This window comes from Carassius auratus, unplaced genomic scaffold (assembly GCF_003368295.1).
Source record: "Carassius auratus strain Wakin unplaced genomic scaffold, ASM336829v1 scaf_tig00214158, whole genome shotgun sequence".
NCBI lineage: Eukaryota > Metazoa > Chordata > Actinopteri > Cypriniformes > Cyprinidae > Carassius > Carassius auratus.
This window is the reverse complement of record NW_020527542.1, coordinates 9,984-21,286: the sequence shown is the minus strand read 5'-3', so window position 1 is coordinate 21,286 and position 11,303 is coordinate 9,984. Positions and strand designations below refer to the sequence as shown.

At 36.7% G+C, this 11,303-nt stretch overlaps 1 long non-coding RNA gene across 1 annotated transcript; it reads left to right on the top strand.

Annotated features, from left to right (window-relative positions):
- Positions 1 to 8,720: 8,720 nt before the first annotated feature.
- LOC113091268 (uncharacterized) lies at positions 8,721 to 10,959 on the top strand. The gene is made up of 4 exons (XR_003287321.1): positions 8,721 to 8,782; positions 9,713 to 9,821; positions 10,587 to 10,771; positions 10,839 to 10,959. It is a non-coding gene; the product is annotated as an uncharacterized LOC113091268 (long non-coding RNA).
- The last annotated feature ends 344 nt before the right edge of the window (positions 10,960 to 11,303 follow it).

Genomic DNA, 11,303 nt, shown 5'->3' with positions numbered 1-11,303 from the left:
TTTTAGCTAGCAATAAATAAATAAATGAATAAATTATTAAACACTTGCAATTAAATTAATGAAGGGGGGAAATTGTAAAGCATAAAGAGATGAACATTTAAAAGGAGGGAAAATAAGAATAAACAGCATTTGGTTTTCATGCCGGTGATCAAAAGTCTTTTACTCCGTGCTGAGAAGGCTTTGGGGCAGCGTGTTTTTGTTTCAACCTCCTCGTCTTTCTCTTCCTCTTTTCTCCCTGTGGAATACATGTTTGTTTGCATCTCAGAATTGATAAACGGAAGGGGGTGCAAGATACAGAGGGGTGACGTGACATGAAGAATACCAGGCAGGCAACATAGTGCGTGACAGAGGTAATGAATTCTTCAGCGAGGCAGGAATGCAAGGCGACACTGTTTGAGGATCAGTTTTTAATAAGAAGCCTGGCTCTCCCGTGCAGTACTAAAAAACAATATTTTAATCAGAGCCATCCTGCCAGTTATCTTTTCACCACCTGATTAAGTCAGAGTTAGCGGATATGGTTCCTTGTATTGTGAATGCAAAGAGCCTGCTCTCCGTGGCTCAATTAAAGAGCCAGGCCGCAGTGGCATGCACAATAAAGGCAAAGGCATGCACAATAATCCTGTTTTCTACAGGCAGAGCTGAATTTTTAGTACTGGAGGGTGGTGAGTTACAGTAGTGCCAGTGACAACAGCTATACAAATGCTATACAAATGACATTACTCATTTACATGTGCTACCAAAAATGCGTCACTGTGAAATTATGAAGATTATGACAGTGTGTCTGTGGATTGCTAGAATAATGGAACTGAACTTTCGGTTCTAAAACATCACGGATCTAAAACTTCAATGTGGTGTGACAAACGGCAGCATGAAGCACACATGAATAAATCAGATTTTCCTTGACTTTATAATAGTATTTTTAAAAAGATTAGACTTTCCTTTATCATTCAGTAGAACTGTGTTTATGAATCAAAATGACTCAAATTATTGGAGCAGGTCATAAAGTGTTTTTAATACTCCTCTGTTATCTACACTTCTGTGTACAAACCAGAATAAATGACAGAATCTCTGGATACAATTCCTTGTGTTTTTAAGCATTTAATACTCCTAGACCAGCGGTTGTGGTTTTATAGACTGTGGGTAGAGATTATGGCATAGTGTGGTGTATAAATGCTGTGTGAAGAACTCGATGGCCAAAGAAAGAGGATTATTTTTGGGATTCAGTGCAGCCCTGTGTATTATTAATTTATGTAAATCCATTTATTGGGTTTGGATCCTCTCTTGAAATGCTCAGGGTTATATGAGTATGTTTTAATGCAAAATTGACCAGATGAATATACAGTAATTCCAATGCATTATTTAAGATACAATAAAAAAGTTTTGAATGAGTATTCCAGTAAGTTTTCTTTCCATTGATCGGAGCGAACTCGACAAAAAGAAAGAAAATGATTGTGATGGTGGTCACAGAATGCCTTGTGTCATGACCTGGTTTGATGTACCACAACTGCCCAGTTCAATCTGTTTGAAGATAAAACAACGAAGATCCGGATGTGGGAACACAAGTTATTACATCACTGAAAAACAGCCCCATAGCCAAAATCAAAAGGCCTGTATACAGCTTGGCCTCAGAGAGGAGAGAGATCTTCAATTTCTCTGAGCTTTATTGACTGATGTCACTGTATATATGAAGGACGACCCACATTCGAGTGACAATTTCCATCATGCCCAGTTGGACTATAAAATCCCATCACACTTGACTGGACAAGGAAGAAATGGACATCAGTCAACATTCTGCAGAGACAGTCAATAAAGGACATGCTTTTAATTAAGTGAAGATATATAAAAGTTACGAGTCTCTTTGAGAATTGGGCGTTCTGCTTTAAACATCCAGTGAGAGCAGAAAATAAATAACAGGCAAGGAGAGAAGGGAATAAACTAATTGCTTACCCTTGTGAGATAATTTTCTAAACATTAAATCCACTCATATAACAATACCCATAAGTGCTTCGCACATGCACTGCTTGAACACTGCTGTTTTTATCAATTACATGATCAGTTTGCATTGTTTGCTTGAACTAAATATAATCCTGACTCAGAGGATGCAATGCTTCCTCTATTTCTCTCTACTCTGTTCTTTGCATAATTCTACGCTGCTGTAAAAGAGGCGCATGTCTCCTTTTGTGAATACAATTCTTTCTCGTCTTTTCTCTAAAGCAAGAACATTGAAAAGATGCCTTGTAAATGTTAATGTAACCATGGAGATGTTTGAGAATTATGGTTTATGGGCAAAAAATTAGAATTAAAAAGATTTGGGAGAAAATTCTGTCATAATTTAATAAAAACCTATTTTAATTTATTTTGTCTGTGGAACACAAGAATTGTTTAACTTTTGACCATACTATGAAATCAGTCAACACTAGACCCAACTGACTCTTATTGTATGGACAAGGAAATAAAAAAACACTGAGGAATTATTATTTTTTTTTTTTTTATATGTTCTTTGTGTTCCAGAGAAAAGAGAAATGGCAATATGATATTATGGTAAAACGTAACTGATTTCGTATGAATTTGATTGATGTGAATCACACAAAAACTTGCAATTTATAGAAAAGCAAGCATGAAGGTCCACCCTTAAACATAAGCTTCACTAGGGAATAAGCAGATGGAAACATGCAAATGAGATTATACGAAATCATAGCCACGTACCATTTTGCCAAAATGTAAAATAGTTACAAATTGCCATAGATTGTGTTGGAAACACATACAGTTCTGAAATGAAATGTTGTGTGAACCATCCATGTAAAACTCCAGATCTCTATGGATCTCTATGGATCGTACCTCGACTGTGGTTTCCTAAGAAGAATAAATGAGGACCTAAAGTGCAGTTTAGTTTTAAAATTTACACATTCCTATTCATTTAGGTCAATTAAATTTTTTATTGAAAGAGTTAAGAAATCACAGTCTGCGTGATGACCATTTTAAATACTCTTAGTAAAATATCACAGCTGTCAGATCCTTCCCACTTTTATTAAGAATCATTCCACAAGTGATGAATTTAATTTACATTGGCCACAGATCCAATCTCCGAAAATTACAGTAAAGGAGTCATTATGCAAATCTTTTAATTTGCATGTGAACTACCCCTGACCCTTTTCAATTCAGGTAGAAGGGTTATATGTTGCTATTAAATCACAAATTTGCTTTTCTCCAAATGAATGAGCATCTTGATCCCGTTTTTTAACAGTAATATCAATTGTGTGATTGTAGGAGTGAAATTAGTCTTACATGCGTCTATGACCTTTACAGTATGAACAAGATATTCGGACCCACTTTATATTAAGTGGCCTTAACTACTATGTACTTACATTTTAATTAATAATTTAGTACAATGTACTTATTGTGTACATTCATGTTTTTACATTGTACTTATATTTAAAAAAAAAAGACATCTAATTACATCTGTACTTAATTTCTGTAATTACATCTATAATTACACTGTTGACCCATACTTTACACCTTAACCCACCCTTAAACTTACCCATACCTCCAACCCTCTCCCTAACCTTACCCCATCCCACCTCAATAGGAGCAAAAGTGTTTTACAATACAATATGAACACAATAAGTACATTGTACTTATTTTTTATGTAAGTACATAGTAATCAAGGCCACCTAATATAAAGTGGGACCAGATATTCAAATCAAATCTGACTAAATGACACCAAAGTATCACCAGACCCCAAATCTATTCACACCATGCCAGATGCCAAATTTTTGTAATTCTCTGCAAAAAGATTACATGATGGTACATCTCAGCATAAAGATTTAGCTTCTAGACATGGTGTGAAAAAATTGGTGTTGAATATAATTATTTTCTGTGTCAGCTTCACAACACAACCTATAATGAAACAGATTAAACAATAACTAAAAGTTGTGTATAAATGTCATGAAAAATGTGTCTCTGTAGCACAGTGAAAGCGAAGTTAAATGACCCAGGCTAAACAGCACACTTCCTTGAACTTTTACTCTGCTGTGCTGTATTGGCTTCTTTCCCAGTAGGCTGGTTAACATAGCTGCTAGGTGACTTTTTGTGGGGACACAAGCCTTAACAAAGTGTAACGCTGCAAAATTGGCCTACATTTGTCAGAACCGACAGATCTTGGTCATTTCCTACCACAGTAAAGATCACATTTAGCTCATGAAGGGAAAAAAAGTCTTTGGTTTCTATAAGTGGACATGGTAAACAGCGGTGTGATCAAATATCTCTGTGTACGTGCACAAGGTCACCATTCTAGGACAAACTAGACCGTTACAGAAACATATATTTAAATACACAAGTTTACAACGTTTTATATATATATATATATATATATATATATATATATATATATATATATATATATATATATATATATATATATATATATATACCCTGAGACAAATTTACTGGAGTAAAAAAAAAGATAATTAGCCTCTCCTACACACAATGTTTGGGCCTGTAAATTCAAAACAACCTAATAAACTGTTAAATTAAGGTGGAGGACGTCTCCTGTGCCTGTCACATAGTTGAAAAACCCCTTTTATTCCACTTCATTTGTCACTGTATGTCACAGAGACTACAGTTTTGAGTATTCATAGAACAAGGGCTTTACCTTTCAGTTTGAGGAAGGAAATAAATGTGTCTCCCTCATCTTTCAGCTCATGAATATTCTGTTCCTCTGCGACCTCCTCAGCAAACAACGGAGAGTGATAACTCAGACAAGCAGCCCTTGTTACATACCTTCCCTTACAAGCTCTGGAGCCATCGCCTATTCTGTTACACCACACAAACTTGTCTTGGGATGTCAAAATATCTAATTTGCATTAACACAAGGCCATGAGCTAAGGTGTAGCAATTAACCTCACATGGAACGACATGGACATGGGGGCTGAGGCTTCAGTGGACAGGCCACACATAGAGAGGGTCTCACACACAACACAGAGTAATGTGAGCTGCTCAATAAGCCATGCAGCCCCTTATAGTTCAGTCTAATTAATGGAAAAGAGCTCTTGTTCCGGCAATTTAATGTAATAGTCTCTCTTTATATGTTGGTATCTCTGCAAAAGTTTATTATTTACAGTAGGCCTACTTGAAAAGTACCCTCATGTTATTCCAAACATGTATGATTTTATTTTCCTGTAGAATGCAATATAATGTATTTGGAAGTTTTGAAAATTGTTTTGTTCACGCAATGCAAGTCAATTGCGATCTCTGCATGTACAAAAAAAAGATGAAACGACAATCCTCAAAATATATTTTGTATTCCACAAAAAAAACGAAAGTCAAACATGAGAGGATAAGCAATGACAGAATTGCTTCAACATTTATGAAAATGGTCTGTTTCTGAAGCTGTTGTCTTCCTCGTCATCAAGTGCCAATCACAGAGCCCCTGGTGACCAGCCGGAAAACAACACAAAAAATATTTTCAAGGTCTCAACCTTCCAGAAAACCTTCTATTTACAAATGTACTTGTCCTGTCTGCCCTGCTAAAAAAAATTGTGCTTGCTATTTTAGGCTGCTTTATTTAACAATGTGTGTTAATGCTATGCTTATTGCCATTCTCCTCTCCTAAACAACTTGGAAATGTGACTAATAGGCGTCATCCAGGTGACAGCAGCATTTGGCATTTTCCTGCCTCGTGGGAAAACAGAATCTAAAGATATGTCACAAAAAAAGAAAATTATTGCATACAGCTTACATAAGGATGCAGTTAGCTTTCTTCATGTGGTTAAAGAAAACAAATAGAACGTAAACTAAAGAAAGTAATAGGCCTATTTGAGAAAATTTCTCACCAACAATATATGTGAACATCATGTTATATAGCTACAGCACCAGTGTATCGAATGAAACACATACAAATGAAGTGATATGATAGTTACTCGTGTTTACCCACTGATCTTGCAGTTGCTTTGTTAAAGAGGTGGTTGAATGTTCTTTTCTAGGCTTGATTGTGTTTATGGGGTGCAGTCTAAACATGTGTTCATGCTTTGTTTTTTAAAGACGCATTATTTTTCACATAATTTACCATTATTCCACACAGGTCTTGTCACAGTGTGGTGCGGGAGAGAAGCACGTAAAAGAGGAAGATATAATAAACAGTCTTTAATACTTCACAGAGGGGTAATCCACAGCAGGGTAACAGAAAACACACACACACCAGGATAATTTAGATGTATTCCATACATGAGACTGGACAACCAAACACTGAACAGACTGCAACTTAAATGGGGAACGTAAATGAGGATAACTGATACTGAACACCTGAACATGATGGCACACTCAAGGAGAGACAGAAAATAGGTCAAAGAGTACGATATGATATATGCACAGATTTGTATGTGCACCCCTAGTTTCCTCTTCATTTTCTCTAAAGCACCACAGCATGGCCTCGCCCCCTTTGTTACGCGTTCAATGGGGCGGGGTTTATCAGGGTTTGTGATGTAACGGATCCGGGAAGAAGATCGTTGTAGTCCCTTACCAGCCATTTTTGTAAGCATTAAGCTGCCAGAAAAGACAATATATCTCTGTTTGTATTTAACTTTAAGCACTGCAACTTTGCAGATTTTATGTTCATACCGCCACATTACACACTGACAAATGTTAAAAAAGTGAAATTGCAATCAACCTTCCCTTTGAAAAAAAAATATGAGCAAATACCAAACATATATAGTTTGTCAGCACATTAAACAGAGTTTCGCAAACTTAGATCATTCATTGTAGCAATGCAAGCTAGCCATTATGTTCACAGTGCCCTTGGTTTTTACTGAGCATGCACATATGGTGTTAATCTATATGGTTTGTTGCCATTGCTTCTGCAGTCGTCTACTGTATTTTCAAATGCATTCTCTTGTCTCGAGCTCACCAGCAGGTTCAAAATATAAATACATGGTGTGTGACCCTGCAAACAATGCACAATCCAAAGATTTCCCATCTCAGCATGTTACTGTCTCAAAGCAAGGCTTTAATACATGAGCTAAGTGGTATTCCCAGGCACTGTGTGTACGGTATTATGGAGACATCTCTTTATTCAATTTGCACCCATAAATGAAAATTCTATTAAAACAATTTGCCTCTAATAAGTCAAAATAATGAGTATGCAAAATAAATTGTATAGTTACAGTTACATTTTAAAGTAATGACATATATTTTCTCAGCATTCAGCATCATATGTTGCTTCTAAAATGAAATCTTGGGCCCAAACAAAACAAACCAAGTGTAACGTCTCCAGAGTTGGCCATTGATTTCCCCGTAATGAAAAACACAATTAGCATTTCTTAATTATGATTCACAAGCACTGATGTGTTTTCCTGCTTTTTCATCATTCTCCCATGACTGCAACATATGGAGTGAGTTAATCAAGCTAATGATCTAATTCACTGACTTCATTATTTCATGTAATTCATTTTCAACAAGTCCTCCAACTCATACGACCGTATGGGTCGTTTGTCACTATCCATAAATACGACCCACACGAGCGTTCTCTAAATTAGCGCCCCTATTGGCAACAGGAGGTATGATAAATGAACTTTCGCCTAAATGCATTTTGGGTTTATTTTAACATGTTTGCTATTTGCGTTTTGAATTGTTTGATTTAAACTCTCCCAGATGTTCGTGGATTTTGATGATATGGATTTTAGATGACTTCGAGACATGTACAGGTAAGGTTTTCTCCCGTCTCATAAAGTAGTCGATCGTTTATGAATAATATGAGTTTTTATTTTCAAATCGATACTGGACACTGTATGTCCTATTAAACCAGTTTGACGTTCAAATCATTTAATCGAAATCTGCAGCTTTATAAAGTTAGTTTTCATTGTGATATTCGTTTGAAATTCGCCTGTGGTGGAAAGAGGTCATGTAAAAGTCGCGCATTTACCATGTTTTTACCATAGTAACATGTCGCTGAACCATGTCACGTGTTATAAAACCTCAGTAACCACAACTCAATGTATCTCCCGTCATAACTGTAGTTTTACTTTGGTATTTGTAGTATAAACACGTTACCATGCTTTTCACCACAGTAACTGTGCTTATCGTGTACTCTTTAGTTAAGTAACACATTTGCCATGCCTTTAATACCTTTTGTAATGTAATTGTGATTCAGTGTTTTTTTCTTTTCAGTTTTGCAGTTTCTTCATATCAACATACATCTCCAGCTCCTACAACAACATTCAGTGTCCAGCAGCTCTTTATGATGCTCTCTCTCTCTCTCTTCTCTCTCTCTTCTCTCTCTCTCTCTCTCTCATTTTCCTTTCCCTATTTTTCTGAACTGTAATTCATAAATAAGTCACACATATTTTTCTTTCTTTCTCTTGTTCATCATGGCATATTTTCACAGCTCAGAATCAGATTTTGATCAGTTCTTGTATTAACAGGGAACTTGTACTCGAAGCTCAACTTGAAGAAGTTTCCAGTGAAGATGAAGTCCTTCAAAGGTTCGACACAGGCAATGTTGAAGATATGTAGTTATAACTGATTTACTTTAATTAATTTATCCTTACTTTATGTTAATAACCTTCCTTATAGTCCTTCCTTTCAAATATTTTGTTCACAGATCATTTCTAACACACTGTCTAAACATGTATGTATTAAAACAACAACAACAACTTGTTACTTTTTCTTTATTCCAGCTGAAAAGGAAGACCATGGGCCTGTCAAACCTTGTTTGTGGAGAGGGATGAATTTGACCATCTTGTGTGTTTACGGAGAAGACCAAAAGCTGCTAAGGCAGATATTTCCAGAGGTACGTCTGTGTTGATCTGAGCACCTCGACAGAACTTTACTGCAGTTACATTTTGCACCGAATTTTATGTTTTTACTTTTTTAAATACCTCACGACCCCATCAGTACAAACCCTGTGCTATGTCAAAGTATTAATAATTCAAACAATTTCAGCAAATTCATATGATATTGTACAAGCGTACTCTCCAGCTTTTCCTCCTGCTGTCATTGACCATCGCCTCAGCTCTCATGCAGACTGTGTCCATTTTAAGTAGTCAGAGCGTTATATCCTAAAGTTTATATTGAGTCCACTGTATTCTTTATTAGCACCGTCTTAACCCGTTCTAACAGTACATGATATCTGTCCGCACCTCACAGTCTGCCTTTATTTCCATGTTGATTTTAATTGAACACATCTGTTTAAAAGCAAGTCAGGAAATGCTGTGTAACTTGTCATGTGACACATCAGATCTTCAGTTAATTTGGCCAAATTAGATCATTTAAGGCTGTTCACACCAAGAATAGTAACTACAATAACTATTTTAGCATCCACACCAACATCAACCAATGATAAAGTTATGTTTATTAATATACACACTGCAGCGACGTTGATGTCTGCCACTTTAAATGATCAAGCTTTTGAAATGTGCATTTTGATTGGCTGTTTAATGTTCATCAGCTGGAAAATATATTCCACTGATGTTGTTCCTCTGTGTCATTAAGTATGGACTCATCCTTGGTATGAAGAGGTCATTAAACTGCTTACAACAATCCTGCTGCATGTTATAGTGTAGAAAATAATTGAGAATAATATAGCTTGAAGATACAGCTTTCTTCCCTCTCATTTTGTTAAACTCAAACGCAAGATTTTGCCTTTCTTTGCTTGTTTGTCTTCATCTTAGTCCTTTACTCTCTCCACTCACTCACACATTCTCTCTTGCTCTGTTGTAAGGTACAAACAGAGCGGATGGTTGCATGATGGCCTCTTTCAGGTTTGTCAACTGAATGTCTACTAGTGTGGCTCAGCAAGTTCCTGTCATGATCAGCCCTCTCCAAGAAAGGTTTGTAGAAAATTGTAATCAATATTCATTTAATCCTCTAACCTGAATCTTTTGGTGAATTTACTTAATTATATCTGTCTTAATTCATATGTAATAAGCAATAGTAATTAAACATGGGGTTAATAGACATATTTTTGTTTTACAGCTGAAGAGCAAAAAACACAAAGAACATCAGTCCTGTTGGGGATGAGGAATGAACATGGCTCTATTGTGCCCAAACAGAAAAGAGTGAAAAGGTGCTCATCCCCATTGATGTGTCTGTATTCAAGCAATGCATTAGTACAGCATATGATGTTGATCTCTATTCAAGTCAGCAATTATCATTTTTCACATATACATCTTTTTATAAGTCCTAGAATGAACAAATCATCAGGGCATCATTTCTGGAATTTGGGCAGAAAATGACTGGAATATGGTGAGTACTGACACCTGCACCTGTATTCACCAAAACTATTTTTCTTATGGACTTACAGTTTTTGAAGGAGGATGAAGTCAGTTGATGGAGAAATGAAGAACGAGATGTGTTGTATATGAAGACTTCAGATGCAAAAGCCTTTAAGTTCTGTATGAAATGTTCTTCTAAGAAGAATTTTAGAAGAAAACTTCAGGTGGAACTTAGATGCCTTTGCATCTGAAGTCTTCATATGTACTATGAGTTTTCAATACATAACTGATTTGTTATGACTGTTTTTATTATTTTCTACTTGTACAGAAAGACTGCAGTAGAAGGAAAGCTGGTACTGAGAACATTTGTCTTCACTCCAGACTAAAGAGAAGCGGGTCTGAGGCCAGAGATGGAGGAGTCAATGGTCACCAAATGCAGCGCTGCAGCCTGAAACTGTGAAGACTGAATTCCCAAACAGCTGTGTGACTGCACAGATGTTACGGCCATAAAAGAAACTTCACAACTGAGAGCCCATACCTCCAACAACCTTCAACAGGAATCAATGGTATGTCCATTACAACAATTCTAAATAATAATAATATATAATTGACACAATGATTTTGTCTCTCCAGGACATCTACGCAAGGTTTTTCTTTTGTTGAGGACCGTCAGAGACTCCAGCCACACGAGCCATGGATTGCTCTCAACATCACCATCAGACAGACATTATCACAGAACCAGCACCAGCAGACTGCAAAACAAGTTCCTTCAACAGGCAATCAGACTGAACTGAACTCGTACCAGTAACACCACACACACACACACACACACATACACACACCAGCAGCCTCATACTGTGTGCACTGCACTCTATCAGCTACACTGACTGGACTCTGACTCACTATTATTCTGCAACCTGATATTCTGTTTGCACTAATTCATACTGTACTGAAAGTGAAAGTGACGTGACATACAGTCAAGTATGGTGACCCATACTCAGAATTTGTGCTCTGCATTTAACCCATCCGAAGTGCACACACACAGAGCAGTGAACACACACACACTGTGAACACACACCCGGAGCAGTGGGCAGAGGT